A 23,276-nucleotide genomic window follows, 5' to 3' on the forward strand; every position below is an offset into this window, starting at 1 on the left:
GAGGGGAAAGACAGGGTGAAGAACACATCTTGATGGTTTTCCTGCCTTGACTTGTTAGTGACAACTATACTTCAGGTCACATTCTAGGGCAAAAACTATGTCCTTGGCCACCGCCCACCCCCTACCAGGTGAAGGAAAGGCTGGGAACTGTCACCCTGGCTGCCACCAGTGCTTTCTTTCCATGACAACTCTCTGCTAAAAGGAGAGGTGTGTGAATTTTGGTGTTCCTTTAGCTATCCTGTAGCTTTGGATATCTGTTTCCTCTTTTCTTTGCAAGCAGGATATTCTTGTACATCCCCTAGGGAGACAATCCAATGTCCCACCTAGTTAGTACATGCAGTGCAAAGACATGATTTCCTTACTGTCCAGAGACCCAAATGTGGTTTCTCAGCATCTAGAAAGCTGTGACCGAATAGACAAGTCATGTGCCTCTCATGTAACAGCAAGGATGTGACACAACCTCCAGTGCAGAGAAGAATTGAATGATGGGGGACAAAGAGCACTCATTGGTCCATAATGTTTAAGAAGTGATGCTGCAGGCCTTGTGGAGAACCTACCACTGGCTATGAGATATTGCTTTAGTTAAATCCTAATTCTACTCCCTGGGAGAAATTCTCTTATCTATTGTGCCTGACCTCACAGAGCTTCTATTCTGGTGGGAGAGACTGACCATAGCAAATATTATTTAAAACCTATGGTATGTAGATACTGATAATTGGGTGCAGGGTTGCATTTTTAGGTAGGATGGCCTGACTTTCAACGTAGCATTTGATAGAAGACTTGGAGGAACTAAGACAGAACCAGAGAGCAATAGTGATGCCCGGGGAAGCACATCATTGAGAGGAGCTAGTGTTACTGTGGTTGAGGTGCGGCAGTAAGTCCTGTGTCCTTGGAGTGGCATGAGTGGGGTAAGAGTCATAGGAAGAGAAATCCTAGAAGCAAGAAGAGGGAATAACATGTAAGGCCTACTTTTTTCTGTTGTATGGACTTCAGATTTTACTCTGAGTGAGATGGGAATGCATTGGGAAGTTTGGATTAAAGGAACAACATAATCACACTTGTTGTAGCCCACTATGGTACGTCCCCTACATATGACCCTTCAGGTTGCAAACTTACAAAGATGTGAAAGTGTCCCTATATGCTAGCTGTTGTACTGCACTACTGTACTCTTCAAGGTACTGTGCTGTAAGATTCAAAATGTTTTCTTTATTTTTCATGTTTGTTTGTTTTTATGTATTATTTGCGTGAAAAGTATTATGAACCTATTACAGTACAGTACTATATAGCCCATTGTGTTAGTTGCATACCTAGGCTAACTTTGTTGGACTTACAAACAAATTGGACTTACGAACACGCTCTTGGAACGGAACCTGTTCATATGTAGAGGACTTACAGTAGTTGCTGGATTGGAACAGAAGGCAGAAGCAAGGAGAGCAGCTGAAGGGATCCTGCCGTGGTCCACAGTGGTCACCAACATGCTGTCCTGGGCATCAACCCCTCTGGACCCAGAGTGCTTTATAATTGTAAGGATTCAGAATGCTTGATCAATACACTATCTTCCACTTCTAAATTTCAATGGATAACCACATCTCTGCGTGTACATCTATTCATACTACTTTTTATTTCTATGTGCAGACTGGTTTATGAAGATGTTTAGCAAGGAAGAGACTAAAATGCTTAGTGCACAGGTGTGCATTGAATCAACGAAATACACTTAGTTTATTGAGTGTACTCATTTTGTTTTTAACAGGAGAAATTTGGACCCCAGGGTAGTTTCAATTTTGACACAGTTAGTTAGCTACGAAGTGTGAGTGCTCACCTTAGAACTAAGTTTTCCTGTTACACATAAAAAAGAAAAGTTAATCGACTTGCCGGAAGTAAGAAGATATAGCTGTAGATATAGATTGCAAGGAACATTTCTTTGTCACTTTATTATGTTTCTTTATTTTTCCAAATTTTAAAAATTAAGGTATAATTTACATACAGTAAAATTCACCCTTTTAGTACAGGGTTCGGTGAGTTTTGACCAACATATATATATCTAACTACCACCGCAACAAAGATTTTGAACAGTTCAGTCACCTTACAGAATTCTCTTCTGTGCCCTTGTAGGCAAACTTTCCTCCACCCATAGCCATTTTCAACTGTTGATCTGTTTTCTGTCCCCATAGTTTGCCTTTGCCTGCATGTCATGTAATGGAGTAAGACTGTATTTAACTTGTGGGTTTATCTGTTTTTCTTTTCTGTTTATAAGTTTTTGATTAGATTAAACTTCAGTTTCAAGTTCCACAGATTTGTGTGCTTTTAAAAACAGAGCTTATTAGATCAGTTTTAAGTTCACAGCAAAACTGGGTGGAGGGTATAGAGAATTCCCATACATCCCTGCCCCCCGTGCATGCTCAAGCTCCTCCACTGTCAGCGTCCCCCACTAGAGTGGTTCATTTGTTACCGTCCGTACACCTACACCGACACATCATTATCATCCGAAGTTCATAGTTCACATTAGGGTTGACTCTTGGTGTTGTACATTCTGTGGGTTTGGACCAATGTACAATGACATGTATCCACCATTATGGTATCATACAGAGTAGTTTCATTTCCCTAAAAATCCTCTGTTCTCTGTCTATTCATCCCTTTACCTCTCCCCCAGCCCCTGACAACAACTATCTTTTCGTCAGCTCCATAGTTCTGCCTTTTCTGGAATGCCGTATAGTTGGAATCACATATAGTATGTATCCTTTTCAGATTGGCTTTTCTCACTTAGTAATAGGCACTTAAGGTTCTTCCATGTCTTTGCATGGCTTTATAGCTCATTTCTTCTTAGTGCTGAGTAATATTCCATTGTCTGGATGTACTACAGTTTATCCATTCACCTCCTGAAAGACATCTTGGTTGCTTCCAAGTTTTGGCAATTATGAATAAATCTGGTATAAACATCCATGTGCAGGTTTTTGGGTGGCTATATGTTTTCAACCCATTTGGGTAGATGTCAAGAGCATGATTACTGGATCATGTGGTAAGAATATGCTTAATTTTTTTTAAAGAAACGGGAAGACTGTTTTCCAAAATAGTTGTACTATTTTGCATTCCCACTAACAAGGAATGAAACTTCCTGTTGCTCCACATCCTCACCAGCATTTGGTGCTGTCAGTGTTTTGGATTTTGTTCATTCTAATAAGTGTGTATCATCTCATTGCTGTTTTAAACTTGCGATTCCCTAGTGACATATGACTTGGGCATCTCTTCATAAGCTTTTGTACCTTAACCTTGTATCCTGTAACTTTGTTATAATGGCTTATTTGTTCTAGTTTTTTTTTTTTTTTTTGGTTGATTCTTTTGGATATTTTATATAGGCTATCATATCATCTCTGAACAAAAACAATTTTATCTATTCCTTCTCAATCTCTATACAGTTTAATTCCTTTTCTTGTCTCCTTGGCTTAGCTAGGACTTCCAGTATGATGTTGAAAAGCAGTGGTGATAGGGGATATCCTAGTGCTGTAGCCTATCTTAGTGGGAAAGCTCCAAGTTTCTCACCATTAAGTGTGATGATAGCTATAGCTTTTTTTTGTAGAGGTTCTTTATATATCTGAGAAAGGTCCCCTCTATTTCTAGTTTGATAAAATTTTTTTTAATGGATGGATGTTGGATTTTGTCAAATACTTTTTCTGCATCTATAAATATGATCATGTGACTGTTCTTCTTTAGCTTATTGATGATGTGGATTGCATTAATTGATTTTTAAATGTTGAACCAGCCTTGCATACCTGGAATAAATCCCATTTTGTTGTGGTGTAAAATTATTTTTGAGTTTATTTATTTTTCTTTTCTTTTCTTTTTATTGCAGTATAGTTGATTTTCAGTGTTGTTAGTTTCAGGTGTACAGCAAAGTTATTCAGGTATCTATCTATCTAACTATCTATCTTCTTTTTCAGATTCCTTTCCCTTATAGGTTACTACAAAATATTGAGTATAGTTCCCTGTGCTGTACAGTAGGTCCTTGTTTGTTATGTACTTTTTATATAGTAGTGTGTATATGTTAATCCCAAGCTCCTAATTTATCCCCCCCTTTCCCTTTGGTAACCACCTTGTTGGATTTGATTTTCTAATATTTGGAAGATTTTGCTTCTGTGTTCATGGGAGATACTAATCTGTAGTTTTCTTTTCCAGTAATGTCTTTGTCTGGTTTTCATATTAAGATAATACCAGCATCATAGAACAAGTGAGGAAGCATTCCATCTGCCTCTATTTTCTCTAAGAGACTGCAGAGAATTGGTATAGTTTCTTCCTTAAATGTTTGGTAGAATTCACCAGTGAACCCACATGGGTTTAGTGTTTCAATTCTTAAAATAGATATAAGCTTATTCAAATAGTCTGTTTCTTTCTGTGCGAGTTTTAGCAGGTTTTATCTCAAGCAATTGGTCCATTCCATCTAGATTATCAAATGTGTGGGCACAGAGTTGTGTCATTGTTGTCAATTTTATGTAATTGCCTTAAAGTTATCTATATTCAGTTTACTTATAATAAAAAGATAACAAATAGGAGAATTATACAATTATAGAATTGTCTATAAGCCCTTATTTTATCCCTAAATATTTTACTTTCAAACTAAAAGACCTGGATCGTGGATTTTAATTTGATAGTGATTTTTTCACTAGCTGAGAATTACTGTCTTGATTTTGAAAATTCTCTTGTTAAATAATCTTAGCTACAAGGCATTGGTAAGTGTGAATAGAGGCCCATTGATGTTTTACCTTGAAATTAACTGGAATGTTTTAATTTATTAAAAGTTCTTAGAACACTCATTTGTTTTCCTAATATTCAGAGAATTCAGGTAAATTTTACCATGCTACCAATTGAACTAAGAGAAGTTTGATTTTAGCATAATTTCCTTCTCTTTGACTTCCTATATTAAAATAGTAAGTGGAGGTGCCCTTCAAAGAGACTTCAAGGTGCATGGCACCTCTGGGACGTATGCCATGTGGTGGCCTTGTTTGAGAAATAAAATGTGTGTATATATTGACAAAGTGCTCAATTAATTCTATCTTCCCCTGAACTATGGGCAGTATTGTGAGGGTAAAAAGGAAGAGAAAGTGTTGGCGAATGATTGTGGATTGTGTTCCATTTGTGTGCATTGGAATCCTACAAAAAGAATGTTTCACTAAATAAGTTTGGAGCTTGTCTTCAACCTTTTATTTATTTCTTTCATCTTTTTCAGGCAATCCCCGGGAAGATAAATGGTGTTGATTTAATTATCTTTTAAGCTGCTCTAGACTATAACTATATGTATCCTTATTTCTGTGAGTGAATGATTGAACAGCTCTATTAATGAAACTACTAGATTTAGAGAGTTTATTGATTCCAAGTCTCGGAACAAGAATGGTCAATACACTGGTTTGGTAGTACTTTAGTTCATTTAGATTCAAAAATTCGTAGCGATAGTAGGCATTGAGGTTCTGCTTTTGAATTAAAGACTACAGTAGCTAAGTAATTCAACAAAACCCCTGATCTTTCCCTTCATGAAGTTTAGAAGACAATGTTAGAAGATCAATCTGTGCATGTGATTACTAAACATATATATAGAGGCTTTATTGACATCAAGTCTATGATACGAGTATGTCTAGTCTATGATACGAGTATGTCTAGCTTGTTATAATTTGGATCTTGAGAAATTGTGCCTTGCAGTGATTGACTCCTTCACTTGAATCATCTTGATAATATTTTAGTCAGCCTAATAAAGTTGGTATATTCTCCAGTTAGATTTAAAATGGATCATCCAACCATCATTAGTAGAAAGAATTGATGAATTAAAAAAAAAAATCAAACAACATATATTGACTTTCTACAAAAAGCAGGGAACTATTGTCAGAATCCTCTAGCTTTGCTGAAAATCAGGTTATCTTTACAAATGATTCTGAAAGATTCAAAGTAGAATTTAATTAGAATTGCTAATTTGCATCCAAAACGGAAATGACTTCTGGCTTGGCAGTGCTGGACACCTGGCCCTTGTTTTTAGGACATGTACCAAGTCAAACCAACTGGAGATGGGGCAGAACAAAATGCTGTGCTGGAGAAGACCCAACTAGAATGAGTGTTATCAGTCTTTAATTTATGGAGCACTGGTGGTCTGAATTCCTCTAAGCCCTGGAAGAATGTTTAGCCATTTTAAAACTGCCTACGTGCCAGCAGGCTTTGGTGGTCCAACTGGCAGACTTGAACACTTCGGTTGGTTGGTGTATAAGCCTGCAGGTCCACAACGACTTCAGGGACCACCTTAGGAGCTAGTAAAAAAAGGAAAGTGCAGTCAGCGTACAGATATTCTGAGAGGCATAGAGGGGTCAAGTAGAGGTTCTGTGCCGGTGTTGATCATTTTTAATAACTTGGGAAACTCCTAAATATTTAAGGAGGGATTTGGGATTTTTATCAGAAGTTTAAACCTCTTCAGGAAAAACACAATTGTTTTGTTTGAAATAAGTGTCCCTTGAGAAGATAATGCAAACATGGATTTACCTCACAAAACTGTGATTTAGTCTAGGAAAGTAATAGTCATTTCAAGATGCAGGCACAATTCCTGTACTTGCCATTGGCTCAGGCTTCATGGTTGATACAGTGGCTTATTTCTGATCCCAAATGTTGCCTTTGGGTATCTGTTGGGTAGAGCCCACATCAGGAGACAACATATATGTGAGAGCAAACATTGTTTCTTTGATGTGTCGTATACAGAAACCCTGGAGAAGATGTGAATAGAATTTTCAGGGCAGGGAAAAACACTTAACTGGAGGCTTAGAAAGCCCTGGCTGTAACATAAAACTCTTCTATTTTCTTGTTTCTTGGGCTAATTTAACATGACCTACATCACTTTATTTGCCTAGTTTTGGCTCCAACTCACTCTTCAAGGCTGCCTTTATTGTTTTTGAGATGGTCTGAAAATGTGATATTTTCTTAATTATGACATGACATTCCTGGCAGAGAAGAACCAAGAAAAGAGAAATCCTTTGCTGACCTTGGGGTATTTGTTTTTCTTGTGTGAAAGTTAGTGCCTTGCAATGGAGCAGGAGAAGAGTAATCTCAATCTGAGGTGACAATATTATAACAGAATGTAAGACCATCACTTAATCCACCTAAGACAGCAGTCTATTGGTTTAACTCTGTTACCAATCGCCAGTTATTTTTGTTTGCTCCCAGAGTGATACGGTATATCAGTTTCCAAGCTAATACTTTTTAAGGAAAAATGTATTTTATTTAAATAAAAACTGCTATATTTAAGACCCCATGAACAGTGGCATGAAATCCATTAATTTTGGATTTCTGAAGAACTGGTTTCAGACTGAGAAGATTATTTGTCAATCTTTCTTCCTAGTATAAATAAATGTCCTTAATAGAATGCATGATATATGATTATGAAAGCTTCATGACCGCTAGTACTGCCATGGATGCCATGTTACTGTTTAGGGGTTCTTCTAAGGTAGGCATGCCCCACTCAACACAGTTGGGAATATGTCCTATGTTGGAAAAAATTTCCTGTGTGTAATTTGTGGAAGAATACCCCAAATCGATTAATTAAGAAGAATATAGAAATATAAAGGGACATATATGGAATATACACATAAACATCTAGCATTAGTTCTGTCTTTTGATGTGAAATATAAGGAACCTGCCAGGTAATTTTGTTTCCAGGTGTTCAATTCTCTTTTTGTTGCATCCTATTTCCTTTATGCTCTTGGGTTCAAGTTTTGGTCCTTTTACAGTAATTAAAAAATTCCAATGTAACATAAAGATCTATGCTGGGATAGGTGTTTGGTGTGACTCTGAATGTGACTTGAAGAAACGATATGCATTTTTAGTAGAATTCAGTGGTCTTCTATACTAACGGTTGTTACATATCCACATGGGAACAAGTGTGTGAAATATGAAGAAACTTATTTCCCAAAAAGACAATAAATCCCAATCTTTTGAGCAAAAGGAGGTTAAAATCTATTAAGCTCATATTATGGGCACTGAGTAAGAGGGGTCCCATCGAAGGATGAGCTACCTCTTCCTGCAACTTCAGGATCCCCTGCAATGTGCTCTTGGGCACTCCTTTGTCTTACTGAGGTGCACATTAGTGCTATTTCCTGGGTGCCAACAATCCACAATGATTTTCCAGAATTTTGTTACTTTCTGCAAATATCTAATGGATGAATTAGACAGTTATGTGATAGAAAGCATGACCCTGCACTTTTCAAGTATTTCAACGGGACACTCCTATCTACAAATATCCCAGGGATGTACCATTGCTTTTGCTTTACTATTTTGGTCAGTGGAGTTAATCCCAGGGGCTTCTACTTGCTCTTTTTACCATAATAGTCTTCATTTCACAGGTCAGGGAGCCCAGCTGGGAATTCTTCCAGCTACTGAGTATATCTATTTCAGCTCTGCCTCAAGAATAGTCATATAATCACGGTGGGTCTATGTACTCACTGGGCCTACTAGGAGAAGAACTTGACTTGGGCCAAACCCAATTATTTTCTGATTTCCTTAAACTCCCAGGCTGACAGATGAAATATAGTGATATTTTGGATTACCAGGAACTTGGGTAAACTCCCAGCACCACCTTAGAGCCTGCATCTAATAATCTTCAGAAATGTTTAGTTATTTCCCTTTCCCTTTTTACAAGGTTATTTCACCTTGGGAAATGGGAAGCCATGAAGGAAGATTTACGGAGTATACTTGTGGTTTGGCAAGATTTTCCTTAAGGGAAGCTAATATCCTCTTAATTCAAGGGACATTGGGTTGTGAAGCGTGCAAGAGGCTTTGATTCTTCCTGTCGTACTCAAACCAGATGTTGGCTCTGCAGTCCTAGATTTTTTCTGATTATCTCGATCAAGATATGTTTCTAAATGGTGACAATATATTTCATCACTAGGGATTCCATGAGCAATTTTCCACTGTCGAGGATCTCTGATCGAAGCCTTCTGTTGTTTTACCAGCCCTGGTGTCTTATGACAAATGACCTGTCTTATTTCTGGCATTTAGGTGATACCTGTTGGCCTCTATTCTTCTGAAGGCTCATCATCTCCTTTAAAATCAGAGGAACTTTTCCCTCAACAGGTCAGGGTAATGTCAAAGGAATGTGAGACTTCCAAGGTCTTGCCCAAGAAACCCAGGGCGGCAGCTCCTCACCCGTTCTGCCTGCTCTCCCTCTGAGAGCGTATCCTTGCTTAAATAAACTCTCACTTTGCTTTCCTAACCTCTCTGCTTCGTCTCCGAATTCTTTCGCGATGAAGAAAGAACCTTAAATTCACCGGGAACTGACATTTGCTGTGCAGCATAGTTGCATCAATTAACAATTGTTATCCTCCTACCTTTCTGAAGATATGAAGAAACACAATGGTGCTTTAAAAATTCCATTTATGGTGCTTTTTATTTGTTTCTGGTGTCTTTCTTTCTGTGTTCATATTCAAGAGTAAATCCCTAAAAAGCCCACTGAAAGCTCGGTGTGCCAGACAAGGCTTGTTGAGGGGATGGCTCGCATTTAGAGTAATCAAGTGGCAAAGCAGCTGTCTTGCTGGGTGGGCAGGGTGTGGAAAGCACGCAGTATGTGGGAGGGATTTGTCTGTGGCTATTAAGTTTCTCCAAAGAGGACCCTACAGTATTCTGTCAGTGGGTGACATGAAACAGGCAGCTAGCCTTCTGGGAGTTTGTCAGGGAAAGGTTTCTAAGTCTCCACAGTCCAATTGCAGAATTTAATCTCCCTGTTTTCAACCTCTCATCTCAGCCCAGGTCTCTGCCGTACCTCATTTCTCAAATCCATGTTCCCCCCACGTCGAGTTTTTACAGAAAATAAACTTTCAGTCTTGTGGATTGGAGGTTGGTGGTGCTGGTGTGTGTAGGAGAAGGAGCCGGGGTCCATCACCTCTGTGTGGACACCTTTGCCCTCCTCTGGGCTTCAGCCCACCCCCAGCTCCCTCACGCCAGTGCCTTGCGCTTTCTCTGAGACATCCTGAAAGTCTCTGGAAGTCTCAGACAGCTGGTCTCCAGCCCCTCACGTGCTGACCGCCTTGTGCAAATCCAGTAACCACTCTCTTTGTTTCTGCTCTGGTTTTCTTTGTTGCTTGGGTTCACACCTCTTTTACTTTGTTACTGTAATATTTGTAAAGTTTAGGAGGGAGGGGGGAAAATATGTGTGTTCCATCCATTATTTTAAACTGGAAGCCTAATATTTAATTTCCACCAGTGCTTTTCAGTCTTTTTTCCCCCTCGTCCTCCTCCTCAACATCATTGCTAAAACCACTTTGTGGATTTACATCATGCACTGCATTGTGGTCTAAATAGGTGCTTGTCTCATACACACCCCTAAACTGTTCTTCGGGTAGCCAGGGACCAGATTTTGTAGTTTTAACTCTGCACAGAGCCTTCACTTAGCAGAGGAGCAGTAAAAAATTTGTAAACAAAGATAGTAACTTTGGTACTCTGAGTAACAAAGTTGGATGACTCTGAGTGTATGCTGCAGTTCTACTGAGAATGTTACCTTTTGAATCAAGTGTTTAAGTTCCTGTATGTTAACTGTTATATGATATACATGAGTGTATACACTCAGTTGTGTATGTATAGATATAGAAATAGATACACACATGCATACAAATATGTATATGTGAGTGTGGATGTGTGTGTGTGCGTGTGCGCGAGAGAGAGAAAGAGAGGGAAAGAGATTGAGAAAAAGAGAGAGATACTAGTACAGGTAATATTCTAGTGATATTCTGGTTTATTCTGACTCAGTAAAATTGACTTTGATTTTAAAGCCATATAATACTTACATAGATCATATGCATGCATGATCTTATTCTTGAATATTTGAATATGACTTCATCAGAAGTTTATAAAGTTTAAAGTTTAGTTTAAGAGTGCTGGGAATGGGAGGGTTTTCGATAAATAGAATTTCATGTTTCTAAATCTTAAATGGGCAGTGGGAACTTTTTTTCATTGAATATATATCATCATTTTCAATTTAGTTTTAGGGAGAGGTTTTCTCTTCCTCCTTCCCTCCAGGACAAGGTCTCTAGCGTTCTACAAACAGAAATCTCTCATAAAAAGGTTCTTACTAGAGGTAATTTTAATTTATCCTTTTTTAGTAAGCACACATTATTTGATCAGTACAATATAGCACAGTTAGAACATGCACAAATATCTCTTTGTGTTTATTTTCATCCAATTTGATTTCTCAAACTTCTTATGGTAAATTTTATTGAAAATCTGATCACATACAATACCTATTTCTAAATTTGTAATACCCTAAATATTACTTAATATTTTTTGCAAGACTAAATTTTTCAGTTTCTAATATAGCAACCCATTTGAGAAGTGTTCCGAAAGCAGAAACTCTCAGCCTCTCTCTGATGCTTAATGCTGTGAGACATTTTTCTGTAATCTCAATATCAGAAGTACAATTTAAACTTGCATAGAGGTTAATATTATAGGGCTCTTGGGCCATGGAACCGACAGCTTCTCGTGCCCTTGAATTCTGATGTTTCTTCACCAGGACCCTGCATTTTCATTAACAGCTGATGCATATTTTAAAGATGTAAGTGAGTAGCCTCAGGCAGTTGCAGAGAAAAATGGTTCTTTTCTGATTTCATCTTGTCTTCACGTTCATTTCTACAAAGTTTCCCCTTCAGTCTAAGCATAATCCTGCCACAGAGAAAAGCAGAGTGCAACGTGAAGTCCAGCAATCATGTTCTTTTTCCAAGATGACATAGAAGCTATATTGGGTTGGTTAAAAGTTTTTAGAGAAAGGTCGTTCTCAGCTGAATTATTTCACCAGTTTATGTGGCCAATATAAACTATAATTCAATGTAAAGATGGGGAACCATTCATATAGCATTATATGTAATCCTGTCCAAACACACCCAACTCACATTCCTATCCTCAGACCCCCTTTTGCTGTGTAAGTTTATTCCATTTCCCTTCTGACTCACTGTTATAATACTTTACATCTTTATTCCTTTTTTTTCAGATTTTGACTTAAAGTATATAGTATTTTTCCAGTTTCATTGAGAAATAATTGACATACATTACAGTATAAATTTAACATTTACAGCATGATGGTTTGATTTACATATATTATGAAATGATTACCACAGTAGGCCCAGCTAATACCCATATTCTCATATAGATACAATAAAAAGAAAAGAAAGAAAAAAGGAAAAAAAACTCTCCTTGTGATGAGAACTCATAGGATTTACTCTCTTCACACCTTGGCTAAAGATCACAGAGCAGTGTTAGCTATTGTCATCATGTTGTACATGACATCCCTAGTACTTATTTATCTGATAACTGGAACTTTGTACCTTTTGACCACCTTTCTCTAATTTCCCCTCCCTCCACCCTGTGCCACTGGTAACCACAAGTCTGAGCTCTTTTCCTATGAGTTTGTTTTCTTAAATTTTTTCTGTTTGTTTTAGATTCCACATAGAAATGAGATCATGCACTATTTGTCTTCCTCTGACTTCTTTCACTTCGCCTAATGCCTTCAAGGTCCGTCCATCTGTCACAATGCTAAGAATTCCTCATTTTTTTATGGCTGAATAACATTCCATTGTACCTACGTACCACAACTTCTTCATTCATCTGTTGATGGGTACTTAGATTGTGTCCATGTCTTGGCTATTGTAAATAATCCTGGGGGTGCAGCTATCTTTTCAAGTTAGTGTTTTTGTTTCTTTTGGGTATTTTCCCAGAAATGGAATTTTTGGTAGTTCTAGTTTTGATTTTTTGAAGATTCTCAATACTGATTTCCATAGTGGCTGTACCAATATACAATCCCACCAACAGTGTAGAAGGGTTCCCTTTTCTCCACATCCAAGCCAACATTTATTATCTCTCATCTTTTTGATAATGGCCATTCTAACAGGTGTGAGATGATATCTCATTTTGGCTTTATTTTGCTTTTCCCTAATGACCATTGATGTTGAGCATCGTTTATGTACCTTTGGCCCTTCCTATATCTTTGAAGAAATACCTGTTCAGGTCCTTTGCCCATGTTTAATTAGGTTATTTGGTGGTTTTGTTTGCTATTGAGTTGTATGGGATTTTAAAAATATATTTTGGATATTAATCTCTTATCAGATATATAGTTTGAAAATATTTTTTCCCAAGCTGTAGGTTGTCTTTTCACTTTACTGATGTATTCTTTTGTTGTGCAGAAGCTTTCTAGTTCCATATTGTCCCACTTGTTTATTTTTGATTTTGTTGCTTGTTCTTTAGGTGTCATGTCCAAAAAAATTATAACCAAGGCCCATGTCTGGTAATTAATCATCTGAGAACACTAAATTTATCAAAAGGTCACAGCTGCAATTTGACTGGGCATGGAGTTCTGTATAAATCAGAGAGGTATCAGAGTCTAGATTACAGAGACTTGTTGAGTGGCATTGTTATTAACGTTGCTATATTTAGCAAATAAAAATACAGGATACCTAGGTAAATTTGAATTTCAGACAAACGACAAATAGCTGTTGAGTCCAAGTTATCCAATTTAGTATTTGGAATACTGTTACCAAAATTCAGCCTCTGTGCACCGGGGCTGGATTAAATCTTGGAGACAGAGTTTTGAGTGAAGTAGAAAGAAATAGCTTTATTGCTTTGCCAGGCAAAGGGGGCCACAGCAGGCTAATGCCCTCAAAATTCTGTGTGCTGTCCTGGAGCGGGTAGTGAGGAGTCTTACAGTGTTCAAGGAGCAGGGCGTGACCAGCTAATGAACATTCTTCTGATTGGTTGGAGGTGAGGTAATTGCGAGTCAGCATCATCAACCTTCTAGTTCCAACTAGTCTGGGGTCTACCTGCTTGTGGGCAGCATATAGTTAATTTCTTCCATCTGGTGCGGGTTTCAGTATCTGCAAAACACCTCAAAGGTCATGGCTCAGAATATTATTTATAGCCCTTGAGGAGGAATTAAAGGTCCTTGACTTTGTTTAATGGCTAAAGTATTATTATTTTGTCTTGCTTGATTGTTTTCCTTTCTTTCTGCATTTTCTGATTAAATTTATTCTTTGACTAAAGTTTTTCTATAGACAAAAGGCAGGTGGAGGACATGGGTGGAGGTCTATTCTGGGAAGGCCTCATAGGGTCCTGCTCGGTTATAATACTTATACTAAAAATATTAATGCTAAACATATATAATTTATATACTCTTATACTTATCCCCTTGACTGTGACTGTTTCTTATGATGCTGTTTTCGATGACCTTAACAGTTTTGAATAGTACTGGTCAAATATTTTGTAGAATGTCCCCCGATTGGGCTTTGTCTCATGTTTTTCTCATGATTAGACTGGAGTTTTGTGTCTTTGGGAGGAAGACCCCAGAGGTAAAGCCTCATTCTCATCACAACGTATTAGCATGCCATCACTATTGGTGTTGACTTTGATCACTTAATTGAGGTAAATTTTCTTTTAAAATTTATAATCTATTTTGATCATTTTTAAAATAAAAACTGTCCTGGCATACTGCTTTTCAAATTAATTAACATACATATTGCTTAATACTATTTATCCAAGGAGCTAGAGGCTAGCAGATCCAGAGACGGGGCAATATCCCTGGTCAGACAGATGGGAAGTCAGCCAAGAATTCAGTACCTTGGCTTCTTTTCTGCTACTCTGGGAAAAATGAAGTAACTGAGTAAAGGCCCTAGGCTGCCAGGTCCACTAGGCAGGAAATGAGGGACATGACACAAAAAGGTAGTTGGATACATATTTCTTTGGATCAGAGGGTGATCCTTGTTTATATAACCAATCAATTGTATAGATGCAGGGAGATGAGACCAAGAGATACTTCCGCTCAGCAGCAGGGGTCGGTAACTAACCATTTCTGCCTCTTTCTAACCCAGGGTAATAGATAGTCATAAAAGCTTGTACTTATCCAGTGCTACTACATGTGATTGGGAATAGACAAATGGTAACACTGGCCAGACTCTTATAGGTGCCAGTTCTATGAGTTGGTCCTCTTTCTAAATCTGAGGTCTTATATCAGGTTGTACCTTGGCTCTGTGTAAAAAAAAAAATTATGGCTAATGAAAAGAAAGGGGAGTGGTTAGTCAAGGAAATGGAGTCAAGGAAATGGAGCCAATAAATGGATAATGGATAATGCAAACAAACAAACAAAAAAAGAAACAAAAAAGAATATCTAATAGTAACCAGTACTTACTGAGAGTCTTAGAGCAACAAACTGAACATATGGTTTAGCTGTATTACAGATGCCCTAAGAGAGAAGCCAGCTGTTTGTCTGCAGAATTCCTCCTTTGGTTGAAGATGAAGGCCCAGGATAGAGTCCAGCACATTTAGGGGATGTTTCATCCAGATATGCCTTGATGATGCCAGGAACACCTTGTAGATGAACACTAACTTGGTATAATTATAACGTTACTTTGTCTTTTGGTTCCTCTTCTAAAGCTGCATCTCTTATAGAGGACCCGTCCCAGATTTAGCCATGCCTGGTGTCTCTCTGTCTCTCTCACATATACACACATACACACACACACACGCATTACTGAAATATTTTAAAGCAAATTTCCAGATTATTTATGATTTTGCTGCTATATGATTAGTACGTACCTCTTAAAAATATGAACCTTTTCTTACTGAGCCATAATGCTTTTATCACACTTATCAAAAATAACGATAATTCCTGGTAACATTTAGTATTCATTTCACACTTGAGTTCCTCTGATTATCTCAGAAATAGGATTTTACAACTGGTTTATTTGAAGCAGAGTTCAGAAAGTTCATCCATTACATGTGTTTGTTCAATCTCTTAGGTCTTTTTAAATACAATGCAGTCACCCCATCATTTTTGTTTTCACGCCATTGACTTGAAGTAACTGGGTCAATTACCTTGTAGAAAGTAACAGTTTCTTGATTTATTGATAACTTCATGTAGTCATTTAACTTGATCCCCCATTTTCTGGATTGCCTGTAAACTTAAAGCAAGCTCTAAGGGATTTGTTAGATTAAAAGTTAATTTATCAGAGGACAGAACCCCTCTTGGGTGGTGCTGTATACTTTGATAGCATCACAGCCTGCCTGGTGTCCCACTCCTACTGATGCCAAGAAGGACCATTGTGTTCGGTGGTGGCAGCCTAAACCTTCCGTTGAAAAGTTTGCCTTCTTTTATCAGGTGATGATCTTTGCCTGAATTAATTATTTAATTTAAATGTTGCAAAACGGATAATTTTTTTAACTTTTTATTTTATACCGGGGTATAGTTGATTAACAATGTTGTGATAGTTTCAGGTGCACAGCAAAGGGACTCAGCCATACATATAGATGTATCCATTCTCTCCCAAACTCCCCCCCCATCCAGGCTGCCACATAGCATTGAGCAGAGTTCCCTGTGCTGTACAGCAGGTGCTTGTTGATTATCCAACAAAATGGTTATTTCTTTATTCTCTCATTTCTATAGTTATTAGTTGGAATTTTTCTCTAAAAATATCTCTCATGAGCTAGAATTCTTTGATTACACTGAAGTACATTTCATACAAGAATGACACATATGTTTAATTCATTTCCTTTATCTGGCAACTTTCAGAGTGTGAAGTTGGTGCCTATAGCAGCGCTGTGATTCCCTGCCCACATTCCCGTAGGTTTAGCATTTCAGCACAAACTCCTCTTACCTCCTACCAACAGAAACTGCAGCTCTTTGTCTGACAACTCTCTCTGGTGACCAGACCTCACTTTGCCTGTAACCATAGCAGACCAGAGGGAATTAATGCTGCCAACCCCCTTCCTCCTTTCTGCTTTAACCAATACCTGACAGGAATAGGTGAAAAAAGACCCAAGATCCTTCTCTCCCAGGTGAGATATCTCTGACATGTTTGTTCTACACTGGCTTCCAGAATCTTCCATGAGGATCAAGCCCCAGTTCAGCACTGTGACAGTTAGCTAATAACAAGCACTCTACACATTTTCTCAAGCTTTCCTCCTTTCTCCATCTGACCTCCCCACTCTTTTGCTGGTGTTTCCAGGATTATTTTCCAAATAAACTGCATACACACAAATCCTTGTTCCAGGGTCTCTTTTGTGCAAGACCCAAACTAGAATGATGTCCTAGTTTCTGTCAATGGCAAACAGTGCCTTTGGTGCTTCCTCCACTGTTTTTCTTTTTTCTTCTCTCTAGCTTTTTCTCTCTTACTCCCCTTCAAGTAATAACATTCCATTTATGGATTTTATGTATTCTTTGTGTCTCAATGTATTACAGTCATTTTGAAAGTACTCAAATTGTCACATTTTCAGTCATTGGCAGCCTTTCCCATGTTATGTCTTTAGTCCTTTCCTTGCACTTCTTTTTTTTTTTTAAAGATTTTATTTTCTATAGAAATTTTAGGTTCATAGCAAACTTGAGTGGAAAGTACAGGGAGTTCCCTGTCCCACCCCAGGACACACACAACCTCCCCTGCCATCCCCAAATGGTATGTTTGTCACAAAAGATGACTCAACATTGACACATAGTTATCACCCAAAGTCTCTGCTTTACATTAGAGATCATTCTTTGTTTTGTACATTCTATGGGCTTGGACAAAGGTATAACAACATGTATTTACCATGATAGCATCATACAGAATAGTTTCACTGCCTGAAAAATCCTCTGTGTTCCACCTATTTATCCCCTCCCTCTTAGCCCCTGACAACCACTGATCTTTTTACTCTCTCCATAGTTTTGCCTTTTTCAGAACATCATGTAGTTGGAATCATATAGTAGCTAACTTTTTCAGACTAGCTTCTTTCACTTAGTCATATACATTTAAGTCTCCTCCACATCTTTTCATGGTTTCATGGCTCATTTCTTCTTAGTGTTGAAGAATATTCCACTGTCTGGATGGACCATAATTTGTTTATCCATTTACCCACTGAAAGATGTTTTGGTTCCTCCAGGTTTGGGCAGTTATGAATAAAGTTGTTCTAAGCATTTGTGCGCAGGTTTTTGGGTGGACACAAGTTTTCAGTTCATGAGTAAATACCAAGGAGCATGATTGTTGGATCGTATGGGAAAAGTATGCTTGGTTTTGTAAGAACTGATAGACCATCTTCCAAAGTGGCTGCACACTCCTACCATCAATGAATGATAGTTTTTGTCACTCCACGTCGTCTTCAACTCTTGGTGTTGTCAGTGTTCCAGATTTTGGCCCTTCTAATTTTGGCCCTCATTATTGTTTCAATTTGCATTTCCCTGATGGTGAGGTGTCGTTCAGGTGTTTCACTCATTTTTCAATCCAGTTGTTGTATTTTTTATTGATGAGTTTAAAATTTTTTTGTACATTTTGGACAACAGTCCTTTATCAAATGTGTCTTTTGCAAATATTTTTCCCAGTTTTTGGTTTTATCTTCTCATTCATTTTACTCACACTTTTCTCAAAGTTTTTTTTGGAAGGTTAACATACACTAAGGACAGTGCACAGATCATAAAAATGCAGCTAAATAAATGATCACGTGGTGAATGCAGTCTTGTAGCCAACACCTCAGGAGTTCTCATGGTGCCCTGTCCAAGCAACACTCTCTAGATAAACTCTATGCTGGGTTCTGTTACCATAAATTATTTTTTGCCTCTTTTAAAACTTCATAGAAATGGATTCATTCTGTGCCTGGCTTCTTCAATTCAAGGGTATACTTATGAGTTTTATTTATTTTTGATGGATAGTGGTAATTCATTTATTTTCATTGTTGCATTTCATTGTATTAATGTAGCACACGATGCTTCCCATTTTTCTGCTGTACATTTAGGTTGTTTCCAGGGTTTAATTATTATGAATAAAATTATGATGAATGATATTGGACAAAGTTTTGAGGGTATAAATAAAATTTCTTGTGTAGATACTTAAGAATGATATTACTGATAAGTCAGTAGGTATATGTTTAACTTCAAAATTGCAGTGGTGTTTTCAATTCCTGCTAGCAACGTACGAAAGTTTCTGCTTCTATACATCCTTGTCAACTAACTATTGTCAGTAGTTTTTTTTTTTTTTTTTAATTTTAGCCATTCTAGTGGGTTTGACATTATTCTAGGCATAGTTTTTATACTGTGGGCATGGTTTGCATTTCTTTGATGACTAATGATGCTGTGTACCCTTTTATTTGCTTACTGGCAACTCATATTTCTTCTTTTGTTAAGTATTTGTTCAAATCATTTGCCAACTTTTAATTGAGTTTTTTTTGTCTTTTTATTGTTGAGTTATGGAAGTTTTTAATATTCTAGATGTAGGTCATTTGTCAGATACATGGAATAAAACTATTTTCTTACAGCCGATGGCCTTCCTGTTAATTATTTACCAGTGGCTTTTATTGAGCAGATGTGTTTTAATTCTTTTTTCTTTTTCATGTTGTTGAAGTCCAATTTACAAATATTGTTTTATGGCTATTTCTTTTTCTGTGTTTTCTAAGAAGTCTTTATCCCAAGGTACCTACCTACTACCTACCTAACTAGCTAAACTAACATATGCATAATGTACATGCTTATTTACATATTTGTATATATTACACTTAACAGTTAATATATTAAGTATTTTAAAGAACTCTGTCGGTGTGCAATTTATGTACCATAGATTTACTCATTTTAAATGTATTTAGTTATTTTTAGTGCCTCCATCACCACAATCCAGTTCTAGAACATTTCCATCACCCCAAGACCATCTCTCAGGCCATTTTGCAGTCATTCCCATTCCTACTTCCAGCACCGTGTAACTACTAATCTACTTTCTATATCTGCGGATTTGCGTTTTTGGACATTCATATAAATAGAATCATACAATATTGTGATAAGCAGAATTTAAAGCGCTCTTCATGACCTCTCTCCCCTTGTACTATAATGATGGACACTGATACTTTATATGACAAAAGAGAGATTATTCATGGGGGCCTAATCATATTAGTGCTTTCAACACAGAGAGTTTTCTCTGGTTGGAGCAGAGGGAAAGACAGAGAAGAGATGCGAAGCCCTACGAGAATCTGATGAGCCTTTGCTGGCTTTGGAAATGGAGGCGGCCCCATGCGGGGACAGGACAGCAGCCTCTGGGAGCTGACAGCCAGCAGCCTCTGGGAGCTGACAGCCAGCAAGGAAATGAGGAGCTCTGTGTCACAGCAGCAAGGAGCTGGGTCCTGCCAGCAACTTGAATGAGCTTGAAACCAGACTCTTCCCCAGAGTCTCCAGATTAGTGCTCAGTCTGGCTGACACCTTGACTTCTTCGCAGAAGATCCAGCTAGCTGTGTCCAGACCCCTAGCCCACAAGTGGAGGAGGAGTGTTGTGTCAGCTGCTAAGTGTATGGTCACTTGTCACGTAAGAACAGAGAATGTATTCACATATATAGTCCTTTGTGTCTGGCTTCTTTCACTTACATTGAGGTTCATCTATGTTGTAGCAGGTATCAATGTTTTATTCATTTTTAATTGCTAAGTAGTATTTAGTGCAATTTTAAATAATTTTAATAATATTTAAGTTTAAGCAGTTAAAAATAGACATAGGAAAACACTTCAGTGTATATATATTTGTAGTGTTAACACACTCTGTAAATGTTCAGGGGGTAATATGCGTAAATTCATATTCAACAGAGATAAATTTAGTTAGCTTTTACGTGTATAGTTTTAGCTTTTACACTTAAATCTATGATCAAGCTCAATTTTTCTCATATATCAAAAATTATTATTTACTGGTAAATTCCTAACCCCCCCCCCCAAAAAAAATCACATTTAAAGGCAGTGACTGTGGTCTCTGACTTTGAAAAGTACGGGAGAATTCATTGTTAGAAATACATATTTTACTTGAAAGACTTGAATCAGGTTGATGAAATAAGATTTACTTTGTATTTTAAGCTTCATATTTTTACATCCTTTTAATAGAAAATTTAGTTTGTTCTACAACTGTAGAGAATACAACCTAATTGTACATAAAAAAGACACATCACTGCTCTCCACATCATGTTTATCAAATTAGTCCCTGAGACTAAAAATGAAAGGATATACAGTTTGCAGATAGAATAAGAAAATGTCTATGAAGCCATAGTGAAAAATACTGTAAGTGGTGCAAAAAAATAGAAATTGTTGATGTGTGGTCTATAATCACATCAGAGTCTTGCCTGTAGTCACGACACTTTGTCTCTTTCTGCAAATGTACTTATTTTGATTATTTACACTGAGAGAAAAAATAGTGTAAATTAGAATTTGAGGCATCCTCCCCCAATTTGGACATAAAGTTGTTTCACGGCCTTTTGCTGAAGAAACCTTTCTTTCCCTATTAATTGTATGATTTTTTTAATTGAAAATCAGTTTTCCATTTAAATGTTAGTATAGTTGTGGACTGTTGGTTCTGTTTCATAATATATTTGTCTATCCTCATTCAAATCCCACACTGTCTTGGTACCTGTCACTTTATAATGTCTTGAAATCAGTTAGTGCAAATCATTCCCTATATTGACTTCTCTAACCTATAATCATAGTACATATCTCTCTTGATTTAGGATTTCTTTAATTTTGCTCAACAAAATTCTGTAAGTTTTTCGAAAAGATCTTGAATATCTTTTGATGGATTTATTCTTATTCATTTTAAGTCTTTGGTATTATTACAGATAGTATTGCTTTTAAATTTTCTTTTCCAATTGTCCACTGCTTACACGTAAAATTACAACTGACTTTTGTATAAACTGACATTTGTATATGATCTCGTATTTCGTTACCTTGAAAAATTCACTTACTAGTTTTGTTTTTGTTTTTTTTGTAAATTCCTTTGGATATTGTACTTATACATACACATTATCTGTGAATAAAGACCATTTTACTTTTTCCTTTCCAATCTCTATATATTCACGATCAAGATTATCCAAAAGTGGTATGTTTGCGTATTGGGAATAGAAATGCTGTTTGGGTTTTCCCAGAGTGGTTCTACCTCTACCTCGGAAACTTTACAACTTTGTTTTCCCCATCCAGGAGCCCTTCTATGTAAGAAGAGATAGTTCAGTTTTCTATGCGAATATGCTCTGGAAGGGAGAGATTAAGTAAAATGACCAAGTCACATGATTATTAAATTTCTGAGCTAGGATTGGGAGATCTTTCTGATTTCAAGGCCATTTTGCTTTAGAACCATTATGAATGGTTCTAAAATCACTGAACTTGTGATTTGTTTAATAACCATTTTATAAGTTGCCTGCACAACACGCATATTTGTTGTCTTCTATATCATTGATAAAAGTTGAGAAAACACAAAGACCTCCTATCCCACAAACTAATGCATGATATTCAACCAGCTGTAAATCCACAAATCCACCGAAGCAAATATCAACATTCCTCCATGGGTCTCATCTTTAAATATTCCTAGTAAAAGTCCTCTGACATGGATAAATAATTAATGAAGGAGATACTGTATAATAAGCACTAGATGGTCCTTAAGTTCCAATTTACAGTGTCAGAGCTGTGCAGATTATGGGGCATGGAGCAATGAGGTCCACATGAGTCTGATAGGCCGTTGAGCAATCTTTGTCCCCTGATTTATTTTTTGATTTATGAAAGGGCATTTATCAAATGCCCTTTGGGTATCCACTCAGCAGTGAGCATAAATTTAAAATACAATAAGTGCTTCTTCTCTATAACTTTTTTCTAACATACTGAGAAAAGAAAATGCTACAGGGAAACAATTTAACAGAGGACATCATATGAGCATTAGACAGAGTCATTAAAAGTTGTGTACTGGGAAATATAACTGGGTTTCGCTGAATATTTAATCAAAATTAATTAAAAAGAAATCTCTCACAGACTCTTATTGACTTTCTCTGTGTATGTCTAAATAGTGTTAGATACTGTGGCAAAACAAGACTTCACTGGTATCTCTAAATAATGTCTACCTCACTATTGATATTATACATTTTGTTTCTGAAATATGGGGTTGAATCATACATGCGTATAAAATTATAGCTAATGATATAAACTCTGTGTTGTCATGAGACATGCAAATATAAAAATGTTCTTTGTGATTTTGCTTTTACATTTTTAAATTTCCATAGCAGTGACCTATAAATAGCTCTGTACTTCTGAGATTGCACTTGACAGGGAGGGATTGGGGGATGAGAAGGGAGGGGAGAAGGATCATGAAAACATCAGCTGGACCACTGTCACTCTTCAAGGCCACAAAGAGAGTATGGTGAACCAGTGACCAGTGAGATGTTGGAAAGTGAAATGAAGTAAGAAGAGGTGTGTTAGGAGAGCTCTTGAGTGCCAAGACTGGTGCTTGGTTTCATTTATATCCAGGGTTTCCCTAAATGTAATATAAACA

This window comes from Eubalaena glacialis, chromosome 12 (assembly GCF_028564815.1).
Source record: "Eubalaena glacialis isolate mEubGla1 chromosome 12, mEubGla1.1.hap2.+ XY, whole genome shotgun sequence".
NCBI lineage: Eukaryota > Metazoa > Chordata > Mammalia > Artiodactyla > Balaenidae > Eubalaena > Eubalaena glacialis.